The sequence below is a fragment of the Anthonomus grandis genome, chromosome 5, assembly GCF_022605725.1.
Source record: "Anthonomus grandis grandis chromosome 5, icAntGran1.3, whole genome shotgun sequence".
In the NCBI taxonomy this organism is placed as follows: domain Eukaryota; kingdom Metazoa; phylum Arthropoda; class Insecta; order Coleoptera; family Curculionidae; genus Anthonomus; species Anthonomus grandis.
The window spans coordinates 33,751,125-33,775,388 of NC_065550.1; the positions used below are offsets into that span (position 1 = coordinate 33,751,125).

General features: G+C 28.7%; 1 protein-coding gene across 5 annotated transcripts in view; it reads right to left on the reverse strand.

Moving 5' to 3' along the window:
- Positions 1–24,264, reverse strand: part of LOC126735843 (potassium/sodium hyperpolarization-activated cyclic nucleotide-gated channel 2) — a 152,749-nt gene that overhangs the window by 103,427 nt on the left and 25,058 nt on the right. The window lies entirely within an intron of this gene.

Consider the following 24,264-nt stretch of genomic DNA (forward strand, 5'->3'; position numbering starts at 1 on the left):
TCTAAAATAACTAGAACATCAAATATGGCTTAGAAGTATCAAAAAACTGACCTAAACAAATTAAAGTAATAATTTTAAATACTATTCAGAATTCGATCAAATAAATTAATTTAAGAATCTGGAATGTACAAAAGTTGCCTGGAATAAAATAAAATTGACCTCAAATATCTAAAAACTATAACACGATAGAAATTTTTTCAAGAGTCTGGAGTATATATATAAAAATGGCTTTAAATGCCTGGAACAAAATGAAATTAACTTCAAATGCCATTCAGAATTTGACCAAATACTTAGAGATTCATTGAAGAGTCTGGAATGTATAAAAGTGGCTTCGAATGCCTGGAATAAATTAAAATTAACTTCAAATGCCTGGAAAATAAATTATGATATACACGTATCAAAAAGCTGACCTAAAACAAGAAGTAATGACTTTGAATAATATTGCGAATCCAATCATGAGTCACGATTTAGGAATATGCCTAGAAATGTCGATGAAATGACTTTAAATACTTAAAAATTAATGCAAAAGTCTAGAATGTACAAAAGTGACTTCAAATGCCTGGAACATAAGATATGATTTATAAGGATTAAAAATTCACCTAAAAAAATTTAGTGCCTTGAAATACCATTCAGGATCCAATAGAGAATATGCCTAGAATTTGAATGACTTTAAATTAATTAAAGAGTCTGGAATATACAAAAATGGCTTCAAAAGCCTAGAATATAATGAAATTGACTTTAAATGTCTGTAAAATAAAATTTGAATTACACGTATTAAAATACTGGCCTAAGAAAAGAAAGTGGCCATTCAGAATCCAATCCTAAATCACAATTTAGAAATATCGCTAGAAAAGTCGATAAAATGACTTCAAATGCCTGGACTAAAATAAACTTGACTCTAAATGTCTGCAATCCAAGATAATGAATTCAATCCTAGACTGCACTATTTAGGATCCAACTTAGAGTCACTATTTAAGAACATACCTATACATTTTGTATGTAATATATAAAGGATGTGCTAATTAAAATACATTTTAGTGCTACAAATGGTATTTCATATTCAGAAAGATCGATAGCATTCGCGTGTGGGTCTTACCCTAATAAAATCGATGTAAAGCTCCGATGAAAGGAAAAGCTCTCGCGAATAACTGTAACCTTATATCGCATGTAAATAGGGGAAAAATCGACAATAATTGAAGTTAAATAAACTCCCTGATAAGTTAATCACCTTTTAAGCCGATATCTATAAACACGGCAATAAAGGTTTCGCTTTTAAATATTAGCCGAGCCACGTTATTTGATTTAATTTGTTGCTTACCATGGTTAAATTTCCGCTGTACGTAAAACGAAAATAGTTCCAAGAATTTTTTAATAATTAATTAATGATCGCTGAACAAATTGACGGGTACGCAAATTAAATCCCGGCATATTTTAGTGCGGGTAAACAGAAATCCCGGGCATTTTAATTATGTGGCATATTTATTTTAATTAATTAATTAATTAGTTTTCCACTGTCATTTTTTGTCATGTGGTACTGTGGGAATACGAAAATTTGTGTGAAAAATATGTAAATTAAATATTTATTAATTTTAAATTTTAAAAGCATCCCAAATGTAAGGGTCTTTAATGGTTTCTGTCTCAGATGATTTCCTTTAAACATTTTTGAGCAATTAAAAACATTTAGACATTTTTTTGCCCTACAATTTACTTTTTACTTAACGATTACTCTACTTAACGATTTTTTTCCTTACAATTGATATTTTGTATGATGCATCCACCATGAGTACTTTTTGAGTAATTAAATCTTTAATTTCGTCGAGGCGGTTGAAAGCTAACATAAATTTAACGGTTTTTAACCTTTTATAACTCAGAAGCTTTTATCCGAATCCTTTTGAGCCATTAAGAATTTTTTTTTACTATTTTTTTCCTTACCGTTTCCTTTTCGTTTCATTAATCTACCATAAGTACTTTCTGAGTAATTAAATTTGTAATTTTGTCGAGCAGTTGAAAGCTGCCAAAAAATTAATGGTTTTTAACCTCTAATAGCTCAGAAGGTTTTATTTGAATATTTCTGAGCTATTAAAAATATTTTACATTTTCTTGTGTTAATTCAGTTTATAGTCATAATTCAGTATCATATTCCTTATTATATCTATTATACCTATATTATACCTATTATTATATCATAATTCAGTTCTTGTTTCATGCATCTACTATAAGTACTTTCTGAGTAATTTAATTTTGTCGAGGCAGTTGAAAGCAATCAAAAATTTAACGATCTTCAACCTTTTATAGCTCAGAAGTTTTCTTTTGAATATTTCTGAGCCATCAAGAAATTTTTTTAACGATTTTTTTCCGTACAATTTACATGTTGTTTTATTTATCTATCATGAGTATCTAATTAAATTTGTAAGTTTGTCGATTCAGTTGAAAGCTACCAAAAATTTAACGGTTTTTAACCTCTTATAGCTCAGAAAGTTTTATCTGAATACTTCTGAGCCATTCAAAAAAATCTTAGACATTTTCCCTCCGTACAATTTAGTTCTTATTTCATCCATCTACTATGAGTACTTTCTGAGTAATTTAATTTTTAATTTTGTCGAGGCAGTTGAAAGCAATCAAAAGTTTAACCGTCTTTAACCTCTCATTGCTCAGAAGATTTTATCTGAATATTTCTGAGCCATTAAAAAAAATTTAAGACATTTTTTGCTCTACAATTTACTTCTTGTTTCATGCATCTGCCATGGTTACCTTTTGAGTAATTTAATTTCTAATTTCGTCGAGGCAGTTGAGAGCTACCATAAATTTAACGGTTTTTAACCTCTTATAGCTCACAAGCTTTTTTCTGAATCTTTCTGAGCCATTTAAAAAATTTTTTAACGATTTTTTTCCTTACAATTTTCATTTTGTTTCATGCGTCTACCATGAGTACTTGCTGAGTAATTTAATTTTTAATGTTGTCAAAGCAGTTGAAAGCTGCCAAAAATTTAACGGTTTTCAACTTCTTATAACTCAGAAGGTTCTATCTAAATATTTCTGAGCTATTAAAAAAAAATTAAACATTTTCTTGTGTTACAATTTAGTTCTTGTTTCATGCATCTACTATGAGTACTTTCTGAGTAATTTAATTTTTAATTTTGTCAAGGCATTTGAAAGCAATTAAAAATTTAACCGTCTTTAACCTCTTATTGCTCAGAAGATTTTATCTGAATCTTTCTGAGCCATTAAAAAACATTTTAACGATTTTTTCCTTACAATTTTCATTTTGTTTCATGCATCTACCATGAGTACTTGCTGAGTAATTTAATTTTTAATGTTGTCAAGGCAGTTGAGAGCTGCCAAAAATTTAACGGTTTTCAACTTTTTATAGCTCAGGAGGTTCTATCTAAATATTTCTGAGCTAATAAAAAAAATTTAGACATTTTCTTGCCTTACAATTTACTTCTTGTTTTATACAGCTATTAGAAGTACTTTCTGAATATTTAAATTTTTAATTTCGCCGAGGCAGTTGAAAGCTACTATAAATTTAACGGTTGCTAACCTCTTATAGCTCAGAAGCTTTTATCTGAATCTTTCTGAGCCATTAAGAAAATTTTTTTAACAATTTTTTCCTTACAATTTACATTGTGTTTCATTCATCTACCATGAGCACTCTCTCAGTAATTAAATTTGTAATTTTGTCGAGGCAGTTGAAAGCTACCAAAAATTTAACGGTTTTTAACCTCTTATAGCTTATAAGCTTTTTTTTTAATCTTTCTGAGCCATTAAGAAAATTTTTTTAAAGATTTTTTTCCTTACAATTTTCATTTTGTTTCATGCATCTACCATGAGTACTTGCTGAGTAATTTAATTTTTAATGTTGTCAAGGCAGTTGAAGGCTGCCAAAAATTTAACGGTTTTCAACTTCTTATAGCTCAGAAGGTTCTATCTGAATATTTCTGAGTTATTAAAAAAAATTTAGACATTTTCTTGCCTTACAATTTACTTCTTGTTTCATACAGCTACTAGAAGTACTTTCTGAATAATTAAATTTTTTATTTCGTCGAGGCAGTTGAAAGCTATTATAAATTAAACGGTTGCTAACCTCTTATAGCTCAGAAGCTTTTATCTAAATATTTCTGAGGCATTAAAAAAAATTTTAGACATTTTCTTGGCTTACAATTTACTTCTTCTTTCATGCATCGACTATGAGTACTTTCTGAGTAATTTAATTTTTAATTTTGTCGAGGCAGTGGAAAGCTATCAAAAAATTAACCGTCTTTAACCTCTTATTGCTCAGAAGATTTTTTCTGAATCATTCTGAGCCATTTAGAAAATTCTTTTAAAAATTTATTTATTTTCATACAATTTACATTTTGTTTCATTAATCTACTATGAGTAATTTCTGAGTAAGTAAATTTGTAATTTCGTCGAAGCAGTTGAATGCTATCAAAGATTTAACGGTTTTTAACCTTTTATAGTTCAGAAACTTTTGACCGAATCCTTCTGAGCCATTAAGAAAATTTTTTAACTATTTTTTTCTTTACAATTTCCATTTAATTTTATTTATCTACCATGAGTATTTTTTGAGTAATTAAATTTGTAATTTTGTCGAGGCAGTTGAAAGCTGCCAAAAATTTAACGGTTTTTAACCTCTTATAGCTCAGAAGCTTCCTTCTAAGTCTTTCTGAGCCATTAAAAAAATTTTTTTTTTCATACAATTTATATTTTGTTTCATTTATCTACTATGAGTAATTTAATTTTTAATTTCGTCGAGGCTGTTGAACGCTATCAAAAAATTAACGGTTTTTAACCTCTTATAGCTCAGAAGTTTTCTTCTGAATATTTCTGAGTCATCAAGAATTTTTTTTACCGATTTTTTTCCGTACAATTTACATTTTGTTTTATTCATCTATCATGAGTACCTAATTAAATTTGTAAGTTTGTCGATTCAGTTAAAAGCTACCAAAAATTTAACGGTTTTTAACCTCTTATAGCTCAGAAAGTTTCATCTGAATACTTCTGAGCCATTCAAAAAAATCTTAGACATTTTCCCTCCTTACAATTTAGTTCTTATTTCATGCATCTACTATGAGTACTTTCTGAGTAATTTAATTTTTAATTTTGTCGAGGCAGTTAAAAGCAGTCAAAAATTTAACCGTCTTTAACCTCTTATTGCTCAGAAGATTTTATCTGAATATTTCTGAGCCATTGAAAAAAAATTAAGACATTTTTTTGCTCTACAATTTACTTCTTGTTTCATGCATCTACCATAGGTACTTTCTGAGTAATTTAATTTTTAATTATGTCTTTAACCTCTTATTGCTCAGAAGATTTTTTCTGAATCATTCTGAGCCATTTAGAAAATTTTTTTTAAAATTTATTTATTTTCATACAATTTACATTTTGTTTCATTAATCTACTATGAGTAGTTTCTGAGTAAGTAAATTTGTAATTTCGTCGAGGCAGTTGAATGCTACCAAAGATTTAATGGTTTTAAACCTTTTATAGTTCAGAAACTTTTGACCGAGTCCTTCTGAGCTATTATGAAAAGTTTTAGATGATTTTTTGTCTTACAATTTACATTTTGTTTCATGCACCTACCATGAGTATTTTCTAAGTAATTTAATTTTTAATTTCGTCGAGGCAGTTGAAAGCTAACATAAATTTAACAGTTTTTAACCTTTTATAACTCAGAAGATTTTGTCAAAATCCTTCTGAGCCATTAAGAAATTTTTTTAACTATTTTTTTTTTACCGTTTCCTTTTCGTTTTATTAATCTACCATAAGTACTTTCTGAGTAATTAAATTTGTAATTTTATCGAGGCAGTTAAAAGCTACCAAAAATTTAAGGGCCTTTAACCTCTTACAACTTAGAAGCCTCGTTCTGAATTTTTCTGAGCCATAAAGAAAATTTTTTAACGATTTTTTTCCTTACAATTTTCATTTTGTTTTATGCATCTACCATAAGTACTTGCTGAGTAATTTAATTTTTAATATTGTCAAGGCAGTTGAAAGCTGCCAAAAATTTAACGGTTTTCAACTTCTTATAGCTCAAAAGGTTCTATCTGAATATTTCTGAGCTATTAAAAAAATTTTAAACATTTTCTTGTGTTACAATTTAGTTCTTGTTTCATGCATCTACTATGAGTACTTTCTGAGTAAATTAATTTTGTCGAGGCAGTTAAAAGCTACCAATAATTTAACGGTTTTTAACCTCTTATAGCTCAGAAGGTTTTATCTGAATACTTCTGAGCCATTCAAAAAAATCTTAGACATTTTCCCTCCTTACAATTTAGTTCTTATTTCATGCATCTACTATGAGTAATTTAATTTTTAATTTTGTCGAGGCAGTTGAAAGCAATCAAAAGTTTAACCGTCTTTAACCTCTTATTGCTCAGAAGATTTTATCTGAATATTTCTGAGCCATTTAAAAAAATGTTAGACATTTTCTTGGCTTACAATTTACTTCTTATTTCATGCATCGACTATGAGTACTTTCTGAGTAATTTAATTTTTAATTATGTCGAGGCAGTTGAAAGCAATCAAAAATTTAACCGTCTTTAACCTCTTATTGCTCAGAAGATTTTTTCTGAATCATTCTGAGCCATTTAGAAAATTCTTTTAAAAATTTATTTATTTTCATACAATTTACATTTTGTTTCATTAATCTACTATGAGTAATTTCTGAGTAAGTAAATTTGTAATTTTGTCGAGGCAGTTGAATGCTACCAAAGATTTAACGGTTTTTAACCTTTTATAGCTCAGAAATTTTTGACCGAGTTCTTCTGAGCTATTATGAAAAGTTTTAGACGATTTTTTGTCTTACAATTTATATTTTGTTTCATGCACCTACCATGAGTATTTTCTGAGTAATTTAATTTTTAATTTTGTCGAGGCAGCTAAAAGCTACCAAAAATTTAACGGTTTTTAACCTCTTATAGTCCAGAAGGTTTTATCTAAATATTTCTGAGGCATTAAAAGAAATTTTAGACGTTTTCTTGCCTTACAACTCAGTTCTTGCTTTATGCATCTACTACGAGAACTTTCTGAGTAATTAAATTTTTTAATTTCGTCAAGGCAGTTGAAAGCATCCGAAAATTTAACGGTCTTCAATGGTTTCTGACTCTTGAAAATTTAATCTGAATGTTTCTGAGCCATAAAGAAAAGTTATAGATGATTTTTTGTCTCACAATTTATATTTTATTTCTTGCACCTACCATGAGTGCTTTCTGAGTAATTTAATTTTGTCAAGGCAGTTGAACGCTACCAAAGATTTAACGGTTTTTATCCTTTTATAGCTCAGAAAGTTCTATCCGAATATTTCTGAGCTATTAAAAAAATTTTAGACATTTTCTCGCTTTACAATTTAGTTTTTGTTTCATGCATCTACCATGAATACTTTCTGAGTCACTTAATTTTTAATTAGGTCAAGGCAGTTAAAAGCATCCAAAAATTTAACGTCTTAGTCTTTAACCGTTTGAAGATCAGATGATTTTATCTGAATCATTTTCGATTGACGTTGACATTTGACTTGACATTTAAGAGTTGACACTTTCTTAAGCAGACAGTTAAGGTATTATCGTTCCTAAGTTGACATAACAAATTTGACATTTCTGAGGGAAATGTGATAGATTAATAGTAAAAGTTGCCTTAATAAATTAAAAAACATAAATTAAATGAAGAAATATTTTAACCTCACTTAACTGTCAGTCGATGTATAAGATTTTACAAGTTGAGTCTCTTGTCTCGTCTATGGTTCAGATGATACGAAAGTTGACGTTTCTAATGGAATTATCGCTAATTAAAAGTTGACGTTTCTGATATTTGACAAGACCTTTCCTTTCTTTTCTCGTCTAAGGTTAAAGTGATAAGTATGACATTTGACATTTCGCAAGCAAGTATGACAGACTGAGAGTTTTGGCAAAGTGTGAGAAAACTAACCTCAAAATTATGTTTTGTAATCAAAATATAATTCTTAAAGTTAACGTAGGTCTATTTTTCTGGGTTTTATAATCGTAATAATAATATTTTTTTGCATGTCAGTGACAGCATAAAAAACTACTATTTAAATTTTTTTAATATTCTAGGTTTTTAGAGTCATATCTAATTTATTCTAGGCATTTATGGTCATATTTTCTCCTTTTAAATAGAAATTTTAAAATAAATTTCCTATTTTCATAGTTCCATTTTAGCTTTAATGCCTGGAATATATCTTCTAATTTAATTAAAATGATTTAATTAATCCAAATTTTTTCTTGATTTTTAAAGCTGGTCCTTCGAAGCAGATGAAGCAATTTTTTTATATATTCAAGGTTTTTGAGGTAACTTCTATTTTATTCCAGGCATTTAATGTCTTTTTGGTCCTTTTCCAGGCTTTAAACTAAGAGATTTCTTTTTTGATATTTAGAGCCATTTTCAGGCATATTCCATTTTCTATTACAAGGTCTTGGTATACTTGGTATTTCTAGAGATTTAGATTCAATTTTATTTCAGTTTATATGCCTGGAATATTAATTAATTATTTATGTTAAAAAAAATGCTTAATTTCTTCGAGGCATGTAAAGCCTTTTCTTACATGTTTTAAAGTCAGATTTTTCAATTTTAATTTAGAAATGTAGAGCAACTTGCTCCAGATGTTCCAGACACTTTAATTTATTTTCAATTTTATTTCAGGCATTTACAGTGTTTTTTGATCATTTGTATGCATCTTAAATCAATAGTTTCACATTTTTTCCTGGTATTTACTTGGATGGTCTTTCGAACAGGTAGCATATTCCAGGCGTTTACAATTAACTTCTTTTAAGCTTCTTTCTGGCATTTAAAGCCTATTCCTAGATACGCGTTTATTCCAGGTTAAATGCCTTGCATATGCCATTTTAATTTAAATGTTTAAATAATTTATTGCTGTTGTCTAATTAATTAATGTTTTTCTTTAGTTTATGAGATAAAATGTACGAATGTACGTTAATTCTATAACTGTCCATTATTTAGAGGCAAGTAGCACTATAAAAAATTCCTTGTTGTTTTTTTTTAGGTTGTTTACAGAGTTAAAAAAATATATTTTTTTTTAAATAATTATTTAAAACTTTAATTTTATTTTTCTAACATTAAAAAAAAACTGCCTTTATTAAAAGACTTTCGTATTCAAACGGTCACAATTTTGACCTTTAATTTTTTCATTTTAATGAATTATTAATATGAATAATTATTTAACACCCTGTGAATAAATTAAAAATATATTATATTTAATTCTCTACACAGTGAGTATAATTTTTTATTAAAGGTTAATTTTTTTGTTTTCCTTAGTGCTACTCATCTACAAATGACGTCAGTATGATCCCGGAACTAATAAAAACCGATCTACGTTTTATCTATTTAAACCAATAATTAATAAGTTATTAATAATTAATATTGAAAATATCAATAAGGTAATTAGGAATTTTTCATACAGAATCTAAAGCAAACTGCTTGATTATGCTTATTTTTTATGTTTTTTTTTTGTTTCTTCTTGTTCGTAATTATTAAAGAAAGAAATATACTCCTAACTTAGTGCTGCTGATCTGTAAACAATGACTGTACATTTTCCATAACTAGGAGAAAAAACTATACGAGAAAAAAAAAGAAAATGACTTCAAATAACTAATTAAACAGATTCATCTAAAAAAACTGAAGAATATTAAGAAATTACTTAAAAATTAAAAAAAAAATTAACCAGACTGAAATGACTAGATTTTTTTAAAAAATAAAGCAAGAAATGAAAATGGAAATAACATAAACTGTTTGAAATATATAAAAAAATTACCATCAGTGTACAAAACCGAAGACAAACATAGGACTGTCTTTAAATACCATACAAAATACATATCTTGAGTAAATAGACTTGAAATAAATAAAATCACCTTAAATGTACAGGAATGGCTTCAAAAATAAAAAAGGGCTTTTAATATTTCCAAAATAAGATAAGATATATAAGTCAAGATCCTAAAACTGTTCCTAGAAGAAATAGCTTCAAATACTAAAAAGGAACATAAGAAAAATTACTCAGAAAGCCCTTAAATTCATAGAAAAACAGAGTTTAAATGCCGGAAAAAAAATTTAATTCAAATTCCTAAAATAATTATTTTAAGTGCCTACAAAAACTTGGAAGAAGTGACCTCAACTGGTTCTAGCTCTAAATAGCAAGAAAAAACTTAAAATAATTTAAAATAACTGGAAACGATGAAAAACTATGTCAAATATCAGCTCGTTAAAGACTTTAAGTGTCTAGAAAATAAATACAAGAATCGGGAACATACAAGAAACTACTTTGGATTTCTGACTTAAAATTGAAAATTACTTTAAAAGCCTGGAAAATAAAAGATATGACTTTAAATGCCTGGCAGAAATAAATCATGTTTACATCTGCTTAGAAAAACTAACATCAGAAAAAAAAATAAAATGACATATTCCAGGCAATTAACCTGGATTAAAATTTACTTCATCTTTCTTAATTTTTAGCAATATATCTAAAACATGCCTGGAATAAAATGATAAATTACTCAAAATATCTAAAAGCTGTTACTTCGGATTTCTGAATTAAAATTGAAAGTTACTTCAGAAATCTAGAAGATATAAGAATGACTTTAAATGCCTGGAAGAAATAAAAATTACAGCTGTTTAAGAAATTAATGAGTAAATTTAAAAAAACTAGAAATCGAATATTCCAGGCAATTAAATTAACAATTAATTAAGTTTAAGTCTGTGGTACTATATTGAAAAATCTTTAAAAAGTCTCTTGAAACCCAACTAAACAAAAATTAGAAATGGTTTCTTAAATGCGCGGTAGAAACTTAAAATGGCTTCAAATTCCTGAAATAAATTTAAACGTTAGTTGAAATATTTATAGACTCTCGCTAAAGAAAAAGAAATGCTTAAGTTTACAAGCCTAAAGTGACATTAAGTGCCTGAAATAAATTAGAAATAACCTCAAAAGCCTGGAGTATATAAGAAATGGCTCCACCCACTACGAGGGATCAGTGCTATACAGCAAGAAAATAATTAAAATTAATTTTGAACACTGTGAACAAGAGAAATAATTTCACAGCGATCACCCACCCAAAATGGGGTAAAAAGTCCACTTTTTCACTTTCTACCGCATCTCACCTCTCAGGAACACTCTGAATCATTATAAAATTATACTTTTCTTACGTATTTATAAATTTTACAAACAAGGGAAATAATTTCATAGTGATCGTCAAACATTCCTGGGACTCAGATGTGTTTATATGCCCAAAAGAGGGTAAAAAGTTCACTTTTTCACTTTCTACCGCATCTGACCTTTCAGAACACTCTGAATCATTATGAAATTATACTTTTCTTACGTGTTTATCAATTTTACAGATGAGAGAAATAATTTCATAGCGATCGTCAAAGGTTCATCAGACTCAGATCAGTTTTATATGCCCAAAAGAGGATAAAAAGTCCACTTTTTCACTTTCTACCGCATCTGACCTCTCAGGAACACTCTGGATCATTATGAAATTATACTTTTCTTACGTGTTTATCAATTTTACAGACAAGAGAAATAATTTCATAGCGATCGTCAAACATTCATGGGACTCAGATCTGTTTATATGCCCAAAGGAGGGTAAAAAGTCCACTTTTTCACTTTCTACCGCATCTCACCTCTCAGGAACACTCTGAATCAATATAAAATTATACTTTTCTTACGTGTTTATGAATTTTACAGACGAGGGAAATAGTTTCACAGCAATCGTCAAACATTCATGGGACTCAGATCGGTGTATATACCCAAAAGAAGGTAAAAAGTCCACTTTTTCACTTTCTACCGCATCTGACCTCTTAGGAACAGCCTGAATCATTATAAAATTATACTTTTCTTACGTATTTATGAATTTTACAGACGAGAGAAATAATTTCATAGTGATCGTCAAACATTCATGGGACTCAGATTGGTTTATATGCCCAAAAGAAGGTAAAAAGTCCACTTTTTCACTTTCTACTGCATCTCACCTCTCAGGAACATTCTAAATCATAATGAAATTATACTTTTTTTACGTGTTAATGAATTTTACAGATGAAAGAAATAATTTCATAGCGATCGTCAGACATTCATGGGACTCAGATCGGTTTATATGCCCAAAAGAGGGTAAAAAGTCAATTTTTTCACTTTCTACCGCATCTCACCTCTCAGGAACACTCTGAATCATTATAAAATTATACTTTTCTTACGTGTTTATGAATTTTACAGACGTGAGAAATAATTTCATAGCGATCGTCAAACATTCGTGGGACTCAGATAAGTTTATATGCCCAAAAGAAGGTAAAAAGTCCACTTTTTTAATTTCTACCGCATCTCACCTCCCAGGAACGTTCTGAAACAATATAAAATTATACTTTTCTTACATGTTTATGAATTTTACAGATGAGAGAAATAATTTCATGGCGATCGTCAAACATTCATGGGACTCGGATCGGTTTATATACCCAAAAGAGGGTAAAAAGTCCACTTTTTCACTTTCTACCGCATCTCACCTCTCAGGAACACTCTGAATCATTATGAAAATATACTTTTCTTACGTGTTTATGAATTTTACAGACGGTAGAAATAATTTCATAGCGATCGTCAGATATTCATGGGACTCAGATGGGTTTACATGCCCAAAAGAGGGTAAAAAATCCACTTTTTGACTTTCTACCGCATTTCACCTCTCAGGAACACTCTGAATCACTATAAAATTATACTTTTCTTACGTGTTTATGAATTTTACAGATGGTAGAAATAATTTCATAGCGATCGTCAGATATTCATGGGACTCAGATGGGTTTACATGCCCAAAAGAGGGTAAAAAGTCCACTTTTTGACTTTCTACCGCATTTCACCTCTCAGGAACACTCTAAATCACTATAAACTTATACTTTTCTTACGTGTTTATGAATTTTACAGACGTGAGAAATAATTTCATAGCGATCGTGAAATATTCATGGGACTCAGATCGGTTTATATGCCCAAAAGAGGATAAAAAGTCCACTTTTTCACTTTCTACCGCATCTGACCTCTCAGGAACACTCTAGATCATTATGAAATTATACTTTTCTTAGATATTTATGAACTCTACAGACGGGAGAAATTATTTCATAGCGATCGTCAAACGTTCATGGGACTCAGATCGGTTTATATGCCTAAAAAAGGGTAAAAAGTCCACTTTTTCACTTTCTACCGCATCTCACTTCTCAGGAACACTCTGAATCATTCTAAAATTATACTTTTCTTACGTGTTTATGAATTTTACAGACGGGAGAGATAATTTCATAGCGATCGTCAAACATTCATGGGACTCAGATCGGTTTATATGCCCAAAAGAGGGTAAAAAGTCCACTTTTTCACCCTCTACCGCATCTCACCTCTCAGGAACACTCTGGATCATTATGAAATTATACTTTTCTTAGATATTTATGAATTCTACAGACGGGAGAAATAATTTCATAGCGATCGTCAGGCATTCATGAGACTCAGATCGGTTTATATGCCCAAAAGAGGGTAAAAAGTCAATTTTTTCACTTTCTACCGCATCTCACCTCTTAAGAACACCCTGAATAATTATAAAATTATACTTTTCTTACGGCTTTATGAATTTTACAGACGGGCGAAATAATTTCACAGCGATCGTCAGACATTCATGCGACTCAGATCGGTTTATATGCCCAAAAGAGGGTAAAAAGTCCATTTTTTCACTTTCTACCGCATCTCACCTCTCAGGAACACTCTGAATCATTATAAAATTATACTTTTCTTACGTCTTTATGAATTTTACAGACGCGAGAAATAATTTCATAGCGATCGTCAGACATTCATGGGACTCAGATCGGTTTATATGCCCAAAAGAGGGTAAAAAGTCCACTTTTTCACTTTCTACCGCATCTCACCTCTCAGGAACACTCTGAATCATTATAAAATTATACTATTCTTACGTGTTTATGAATTTTACAGACGAGATAAATAATTTCATAGGGATCGTCAAAGGTTCATGGGACTCAGATTGGTTTATATGCCCAAAAGAGGGTAAAAAGTCCATTTTTTCACTTTCTACCGCATCTCACCTCTCAGGAACACTCTGAATGATTATGAATTTATACTTTTCTTAAGTATTTATAAATTCTACAGACTAGACTAGAAAAATATGTACCAAGCAAATAACTGAAATTGCAGAACATTTCTGAAATAAACTTAAAAATTTATTAAATACCCGGTTGTGGAAATATCATTTTCTTATGTTAAAATTTCTCAGTAATCAATTTGGGTCAAAAAGTTCATTTGAGACTCATCTTCAGAAATTAAACTATTAGTTTTACTGCTTCATTAATTTGCTTATCCTTCACAGTGGAATAGAGACGACAATTCCGCACTTAAAAAACCGTATAATTTAGAAGGACGAAAAAGTGATAAAAACCATCAGTTTTACGTATTAATTTAAACAAATAGTTTCTCGGTAAAATGCAAACGAACATTATATTCTTGGCTACTACTTGTTGAATTTTTTCCATTCAATGTCAAGAGCAGACCCATGCGAGCACGGGCTCAGTGGTTAATCACGCCTTGGATACGGACAAATAATGCTTTAATGGTAATTGACAATTATAAATGGTCTTGCACTTGGAAGTAATTTATTATTAAACAGCGGTTTGTTAATAAGAAGCGAGATCTCTGGTTCGGGTTTTTTTTTGCCTCTCTTAAACTGATGTTTATTTATTGATGGTAAATTCCAGTTTTTTTTTAATAAAATCTCGGTTTAAACTGCGATTTACTTGAGAGTCGCTTACTAAAGGGCGTGATTCACTATATATGTTAAATATTCATCATTCAGGTCAAGATCAAGGCCAATTCATTTATCAATTACGCATCTAGTGCAGTAAGTAAGATATATGGAACATATGTATTTAACAGGCTAATTTTCCTTATTCAATATATTCTAAATAATATATTTATTTATTTTTGGAGTGATTTTTAAATTCATTACAGATACTTTAAGGCACTTTGTGGTGTTTAAAGGTATTTTTCCGTCAAATTTTGAGATGCTTTACGGATGTTTTTATTTTTTTTTTCCAGAAATTTGGCCACATGCTAATTTTTTGTATTGGTGGATTTCTATTTGGTGGATATCCTGTTATATATTCGAGATTTTTCTTAGTAATTTTTAAATTTATTTTAGGCACTTCAAAACTCGTTTTGGTATTTAAAGCTATTTCCAGTTTTTCCTCGAATTTCCTATTTTTCCAGGCATTTAAAGGAATTATTATGGGGAAAAATATTTTCACCATTTTTTTGTTTCAATCGCATTTCTTTTTCGTTTCTCTTTTCAGTCATTTAGAGCCTTGTTTTTTTTCCTAGCATTTAATATAACAGTAACATATAAAACTGATTTGAACCTATTTAATTTATTTCATGTAGGTCCAGAATTATTTTTTTAATTTTTAATTTCTTATAAGGATCTAAAATCATTTGTTTTGTATCTATAGATTTGAAGCTTTTTTTATTCTTTTCAGGCACTTCGAGCCATTTTTTGCAGATAGTTTGAATCAAATTAAAATTTTCCAAGCATTTAGGGCAATTTTTAAAACATTCCTTCTAGACATTTTAAGTCAATTTGTCTTTTTCCCAAAGTTTTTTATTAAAATTAATTTTCTTTTCCAAAAATATTCTAAATTTTTTTCCAGGCATTTGGGCTTATTCCTGTATTTCTTACAAGAATATTTTTTTTCCAAAGTATTTTAAACAATATTTTTTCAGGAATGTTAGGCTATTTTGGTAGTTAATTAAATTTTTGGACAAATTGTTACTGTGTAGATTAGATTAAATTAAAATTTTCCAGGCAGAACCTTTTGCAAGCTATTTCCTCTTTTTTCAAAAATCGAATTTTTTACAGATATTTAAGACAATAACTAAACTTTTTTTTAGGCACTTGGTTTATTCGTATATTTGTTCACCTATAGGTAAAGTAGAATTAAATTTTTTTTCAGGCATTTGAAGCCATTTTAATTTTTTTCTCTTTTTTGGAATCTTTCTAGTTCTTCCAGATTCTTGGTTTTATTTTTCTTTTAAGTCAGACATTTATGAAATATATTAAGATTATTTGATCAGGCATTGGACGTAATTTTTTAGTCACTATTAACCACGCATTTTCTTCTCCAGGTAGTTTAAATTAAATGGAAATTTGTATAGAAATCTAGGTATTGAGAAACCATTCCATTTTTTCCTTTGACCCAGGTAGGAAAAGTAAAATTGATTTTTTCCAGATATTTGGCGTATTTTTTATTCCAGGTGCTTAAACCAATTTTATAGTTGTCCTAGAAAGTTCATCTAAAATTAGTCTCAAATTTTTCTTTTAATTTTTTCTATATATTTATAAGAAAATACCATATTTTTTTCTAATCAATTCTTTTCATTCCTTCTAGAAATTTAACCTAGGAAGTAAATGCAAATTTTTTCCAGGCATTTAAACTCATTCCTGTTTGTCTTCCAGGAATGTCAAAGCAAGCAAGTATACAAATTCTAGAAAATTTAAACTATAAGGATATACAATAATACAACCTAAATTGGGGCTCTCAAACAAGATAAACTACTAAAAACTAGACACTATAGGTGAAAATATAAGTAGAACCCTTAATAAACTTAAATAATTAATTTAAAGTAGAAAATACGAGAAAACAGTACAAAAACTATAAGAATAATTAATGTATTTAAATGTTCATAACAATATAAAGACCAGCTTGTCATAATTTAAGTTGGTATGATAAAATTTAATTGTCTCAATATTATTTATAATTAAATAGAAATTCCAGTGATAATAAACCAATTTTACTCTAGTTTTTAAAGCATCTTTTAAAAAATAAATTGTTAAACTTTTAAGTAAGAGATTATGCAAGAAAAAAATTTTAATAAAATTATGTAAAATTTTTGAATATTTAAAAACCGGCTCGAAGAACCAAATTAATAAATATTCAGGTTGCCCAGTTAATTAACTAAAATGTACATCGTAAATTACACAAAAATATTTATTTAAAAAGGTCAAATTTTGCTCAACCTTTTTTTTTTTACCAAAATCTGTATATTCCTGTATATTTCCTTCTTTTTAAGTACCAAATATATATTAACTTTGCGATTTTCACATTTAAAATGTTTGTGAATTTCAAGTCCAAGAAAATACAAACCCGAGATTTGTTGTTTAAAAAAAAATTAAATGAAGGAAAATTTACATTTAAAAATTTAAAAAAAAATCTAAATAACCATTGTTCTAATATCATTTCTGTTTTTCTTCCAGAAATGTCTCTTGTTGTTTTTAGAATTTTTTTTTGTCATGCATTTTAAGTTAAATTTGATTTTTTCAAGCATTTAGAGCTCATTTAAAGCCAGTTTGTATTTGACCCAAATAAGATAAGTAAAATTATTTTTTTTTTAAATATGTGGAGATGTTTTTTAAATTTTCTACGCATTTAAGGCAATTTCACCATTGACCTAGAAAATTCATCTAAAAGTAATTTATTTAATTTACTTGATGCACTTCAAGCAGTGTTTTTTCGAAGGAGTTTAAATCAAATCAGGTTTTTCGAAACACTAGAAGCCATTTTTTCAGGTACTTTAAACCATTTATGCTTTTTCAGACATTTGAAGCTATTTTTACATTTTTTTTTACGCATAGATAATCTTGTGAAATGATTTGTTTTCCAGGCATTTAAAGTATTTTTTATTATTTTCAGGCAGTTTGAATTAAATTAAAATTTTCCAAGTATTTGGAGCAATTTTTTTAAATTCCTTCCAGGCATTTGAACTCATTCCTATTTTTTTTACAACAGTTTCGAGCTATTTTTTCTTTTTCTCAGGTTTCTTAATTTAAGCAATACGTTTTTAGGCATTCCAGGCTATTTCAGTATTTCACCCAGACAATTAAAATCAATTTTTTATTGTCTCAAGTAGGTAAAGAAGAACTAAATTTTTTTCCAGCAGTTTTTTTATTTTATTCTAGACATTTACAGCCATCTTAAAGTAATTTTACCATTGACCTAGAGAATTCACCTAAAAGTAACAAATTTAATTTATTCCAGGCATGGTTTTTTTAGCTTAAATTGAATAGGGTTTTTTCAAGCATTTGAAGCAATTTTTTAAATTTCTTTTAGACATTTTCGCTTTTTCCAAAAATTTAAAATAAGCTATTTGTTCCTTTTAGACATATAAAACAAGATTAGGATAAAAACTGTTGTTTTCAAAATATAATAATAATAAATGTTTTGCCAGGCATTGGAAACCATTTTTTAAGGCACTTTAAGGCAGTTATTCCTTTTCCGGGTATTTTAAACTAAATTACATTTTTTCCAGGCATCTGAGGATTCTTTCTTACATTTTTCCTATAAGCATTTAAAGTCAATTTTTCGTGATCTCAAAATATATTTTAATTTATTTTAAGCATTTGAAGAATTTTTTTATTCCTTTCAGATATTTCAACTAATTTTTTCAGGTAGTTAAAGTTAAATTTAATTTTTCCAGACATTTAAAGCGTTTTTATTAAAAAAAAAAACCAACTATTTAATGCATTCTTATAATACCAGAAATTACGTTACTTAGTTACCCAAAAAATTAAAACAAATTTGAACAAGAGATCTTTTAACTATCTTACACCAAAAAATTGTTTATTTAATTCCAAACAATATCAAGAGTGTTTATAGGTTCAAAACATTTAAAAAATTTTCGAAAATAGAACAAAACAACTTAAAGAACTCTTCATCTAGGTTAGATTTTTTGTGTAAGTAAATTAGCGCTGGAGGTAAGATGATGAGTATTTGTATATTTTGTTATTGTGGTTCTTTTTTTTTATGTGTATAATTTATTTATTTTTTTTGTGTGAAAACAATTAGGACCACATGCAGATATTGAGTTATCTGGGTGCATAGTGCGAAAATTTTGTATGCATTATATTTATATACGAAGTAAATAAATAATTTGTTTCAATTTAAATGATTTTTTTCAGATTTATTCCTGTATATGTTTCATGCTGTATTATTCAAGGAATATAATTCAATTTTATTCCAAAGAGTGAAAAAATTAAATCAAATTTTAGGGAAACTTTAGGGAAAAATCCTTGAATTTACTCGGCATCAAACGTAAAAATATTTGGAAAAATTTAGACTAAAACTTTCCATTTTAAAATTTTCTTTTTCTTCTACGTTATCTTATATATACGAGCCACTCGGAGCCTAGATTCCAGAACATCCTATTTTTACAGAAATTCAAAAAATAACACAAAAAAACTACTTTTCTACTAGAGCTAGATTATTAGACTTTAAAACTTAAAGCAGTTACTGTCTAAATCTTATCAAATGCCTGGAAAAAAATAATTAAATTTTAATTTCTATAAAAGGGGGAAAAGGATTAAAATGCCTGAAACAAAAAAAAATACTAGCTTTAAATGCCTGCTAGGGATGAGTCAAAATACCTGAATAGAAACGATTTGAAAAGCCTGGAAAAATTTATATTTACATGCAAAAATTTCCTTGAACAAAGAGAAAATGACTTGAAATCCTGCAAAAATGCCTCAAAATGCCACTCGGGACACCCATTCTCACCCAAACGGAGAAAAAGCGCGGAAAACCTCCCCCTTCATTTAACACCTACTCGTATTCCCTTTTCGAATTACTCGAGTTTGAAAACTGAAGCGGTTTCCATAAATCCGTGTCTTCCGAGGAGGAAGGGGCGAGCTAATCCCGCGTATACGGCCATCGATCCGAGAAAGATGGAGTTATCTGATGTTGAAATCTCTCCATCCACTTCAAAAATACGGGAGTAAGCGCGATTCCTTTAAAACTTCTTCAGGGGGAAATTGGGACTTATAACGTATAAGCTCGTGCTCGAACTTGGGGCTCTTCAGGAAACTCATTTCCTTCCGGGTTAATGTGCAGAGAAAGGGACTTAACATGTATTCAATTTTTTTAAAATACATATTTTGTCATTTTAATTTAACGAGTTCAATGTACCTTTGGTATAAGTACTTTTAAGATATTATAAAAGTTAGAGCAATGGGTGAAAATCAGTCGCAACAATAATATTATTTGTCACTTGTGTAATAAGCATCACAGGAGTGCAGTAAAATTATGGAAGCAGTAATTGGATATTACTGTAACGTTATTTATAGCGTGTTCATGGAAAATGTGCAACGAGTCCTAAATAAATATGCACTACTTCAGCAAAGAAAAATTAAAGTACAAAAAAATTATGGAGTAAGATAATACAGAGACAAAGAACAAGGAACATAATATTATAAGAACAGATGATGATTCCAAAAACCCATCTTAGTGTCACAGGATTCCCACTTCTAAATTTAATTAATGCATCATTAACCACAGGTAAAGTTCCAGAGGATTTTTGAAAAAAGATCTATAGTTCCTGTTCTAAAAGTGTCTGAACCTTGTGAAATAGGCGACCTTCGACCCACAAACCTAATATTACCTGTTGTGGGCAAAATATTGGAGAATGTTGTATCAAGGCAATTAAAAGATTGCTTTGAAAATATTGGAATTTTAAATGAGGGCTAATAGGAATTTATAATTTTAATATATATGTGTGCTAAGTCGATGGATGACTTATATAAGTGAAAAAAATTAAGTGTATTTGAGACTATTGATAAGGATATACTTGTACAAAAACGTCCCTGTTATTAACCCAAAAGAATATTTTGACTTATTTGAATATTTTCCAGGCAGTCGAATGAATTCAGTAATCTCACAGAAAACAAGGAAAGTAATGACTCAATTGCCTAGAAGAATATTTAAATTTTTTTCAGGCAGTTGAGTGAATTCTATCAAGTTTTTAAAGAAAGTTGGGTTTTCTTGCATCTAATTAAATTCCCATGAAATGATCTTTAAAGGTATTAGATTAGTTTAATTTAGACCAGAAATTTGATTCTTCTCCTTTTCTGACTCTAGTCTTGTAAAAAATCTAGAAAGTGGACACCCCAAGTGAAGAATTTCTCATAGGTCATTTTAGAAATGTCAATTATTCAACATTCCATTAAAAACATTCTTAAAACTTGTCATTTACAAACCTTTCCAGACTATTTTGTGTTCCAAGTTCCCTGGAAATGCTCTTTAAAATGCTCCTGACCTTTTCCTATTTTACTCGCTTTGACAATACCAAGAAATTACAAACCTCAAGTGTAGTAAACGCGGATTAAATATTTTTAATTTTTTTTTAACTAAAATTATTCTTTTTATGTTTTCACATGTCCTTTTGGAATTAGGCATTATTCGACATTCCATTGCAATAATCTTTGAAAATTATGATTTATTCATCTTGCCTATGACAAAAAAAGTAACTGACTCAATTGCCTGGAAAAATATTTTAATTTCTTCCAGGCAGTTGAGTGAATTCAATCAAATCATATATAAATTTCCGAATAAACGTTCTTGTTGAATATTTTTCCAATTGAAAAGAAAATTAAACTTTTCTTCTTAATAGTAATTTAACTCTTTAATAGTAATTTAATTCTTCCCCTTCTCTAGCTCTATTTTTCGAAAATATGTAGGAAACAGATCACCCAAGTAATAAACAAAAATTGGAAAACCGACCTAAAATTTATCACAGGTTATCTTAGAAACTTCAATTATTCAACATTTCATTGAAATAATTTTTAAGATTTGTCATTGATCCACCTTTCCAGGCTTTTTTTGGTTCTAAATTCCCTGGAAATGCTCTTTAAAGTTCTCTGATTGGGTTCCTTTGCATCAGAATTTATTTCTCTACCTTTTCTTACCTTACTGACTCTGACAATACCCTGAAACTCCAAACCCCAACTATAGTAAGCCAAAATTAAAAACAATATTTTTTTCTACTTAAATTATTCTTAATGTTTTTTGGACATTGTTTTCACAGGTCTTTTAGGAATTAGGCAGTATTCAACATTCCATTGCAATACTCTTTGAGAATTATCATCTATTCACTTTTCCTGGTTATATTGTATTCCAAATTTTCTGGAAATACTGGTTAGAGTTCTTAGATTGGCTCCATTTAGACCAAGAATACTCTTTTTTGCTTTCTTTTATTCTACTTTTCAAAAATATTTAAAAAATAAACACTCCAAGGGTAGTAAACGAAAATAAAAAAAAGAAACATTTAGTTGGAAAAACATTCGAAATAGTTCAAGCAATAGCTGAAAGTGTGTTTTTTTGTGACTTCGATAGTTGAATAAGTTCAGTCATCTCATAGTGAACAAAGAGAGTAACTAACTCAATTGCCTGGAAGAATATTTTAATTTCTTCCAGGCAGTTGAGTGAATTCAACAACTCTTTAGAGAGCAAAGACAGAATTAAGCTGTTAGTCAACTCCCTGGAAGGTTTTTTGTTTTTTTTTTTTAACAAACTTGAGTGCATTAAAGCTTTATACAGAAACAAAAAATAGTAACAATTTCAAGTTCAGTTGCTTGGAAAAATAAATTAATTTCTTCCAGGCAGTTGAGTGAATTAAAATGAAAAGACATTGGATATTTCTTCCCTATAATTAAATTCCTTGGAAATGCTGTTTAAAGTTCCCAAGTTGGCTTCATTTAGACCAGGAGTTTGGATTCTACACATTTTCTAACTTTACTATTCAAAAATGTCTGATAAAATAGACACGCCAAAAGTAGTGAACAAAAACTAAAAAAAAAACTCTAGAAAAAAACTAAAATTCCTCATAGGTTATTTTAGATAATTCAATTATTCAACATTTCATTGAAATCATTTCTAAAATTTGTCGTTTATCCACCTTTCCAGGCTATTTTGTATTCCAAATACCCTGGAAATACTCTTTAAAGTACCTGAATTGGGTTCGTTTAAACCAGGAATTTTTAAAGCAAAATTTTTACCTCACTCAATTACTGAAATTACAAATTCCAAGTTTAGTTAAAAAATGTTTTATTATTATATTACTATTTATAACTAAAAAACCCTAATATTTTTGAAAAATTCCTTTTAGGTCATATTCAAAATTTAAATTATTCAACATTCCATTAAAATCATCTGAAATCAATCTTAAGTGTTTGATTTAGTCACCTTTCCAGACTATTTTGTGTTCCAAATTCTCTGGAAATACTCTTTAAACTACCCTGATTGGGTTCAATTAAATAGAGATTTTTTTATTTCTCTTAACTTCCTCACTTCAAGAATATTCTGAAATTGAAAACCTCAAGTGTAGTAGAAAAAAATGTTTTTTTTTTAATAAAATTAATCGTAATATTTTAGATTTTTTTACAGGTCATTTTAAAACTGGGTACTATTTAATATTCCATTGCAATAGTCTTTGAAAATCACCATCTATTAATTTTTCCTGATTATATTGTATTCCAAATTATCTGGAAATGCTTGTTGGAGTTCATGGATTGTCTTGATTTAGATTAGGAATTTAATTTTCCCCTTCTCTGACTCTACTCTTCAAAAATATTCAGAAAATAGACACCTCAAGGGTAGTGAATATTATACCTTATACCTTTGAAAAATTTGTTTGAGGTCATTTTAGAAATTTCAATTATTCAACATTTCATTAAAATCATATTTTAAGTTTGTAATTTATCCACCTTTCCAGGCTAATTTGTGTTCTAAATTGTCTGGAAATACTCTTTAAATTGCCCCAAATGGTTTGTTTATACCAGGATTTTTTTTATTACCTTTAAATTACAAGCCCTAAAAGATTGAGAATTGTTTTATATATAACTAATCTTTATATTTCTGATCTTTTTTACAGGTCATTTAAAAATTGAGTATTATTCAATATTCTATAGCAATAATCTTAAAAAATCATCATCAATTCAGTTTTCCTGGTTATATTGTATTCCAAATTTTCTGGAAATGCTTGTTAGATTTCCTAGATTGGCTTCCTTTTCAGGAATTTTATTTTTCTGTCGTGTGTCTACATGTTTATCTCAGTGAGATAAAATTTTCCTTTGTAATAGAATTATCTCTACTAATTTTTCTTATTGATGTTCATTATTAATTTCATGCAACAAATACAAGAAAATAAAGTCATGTATATTTTGTTAAATTGTGACAAGTATACTCTCCATATTTAGAACGTTGTGAAATGTTGAAAGTCCTACAGCTTGACATCGAAAAATCCTTTAAACAAGCGATTAACGTTCAAATTTATAAAATTGTACATAACTGACCTATTTAAAACCATAGTTTGCAAGTAGAGAAAATCTGCATAAACACAATTTACGATTAAACCAACATTTTAATTATTGGATAGTAAGATAATAACTGCGG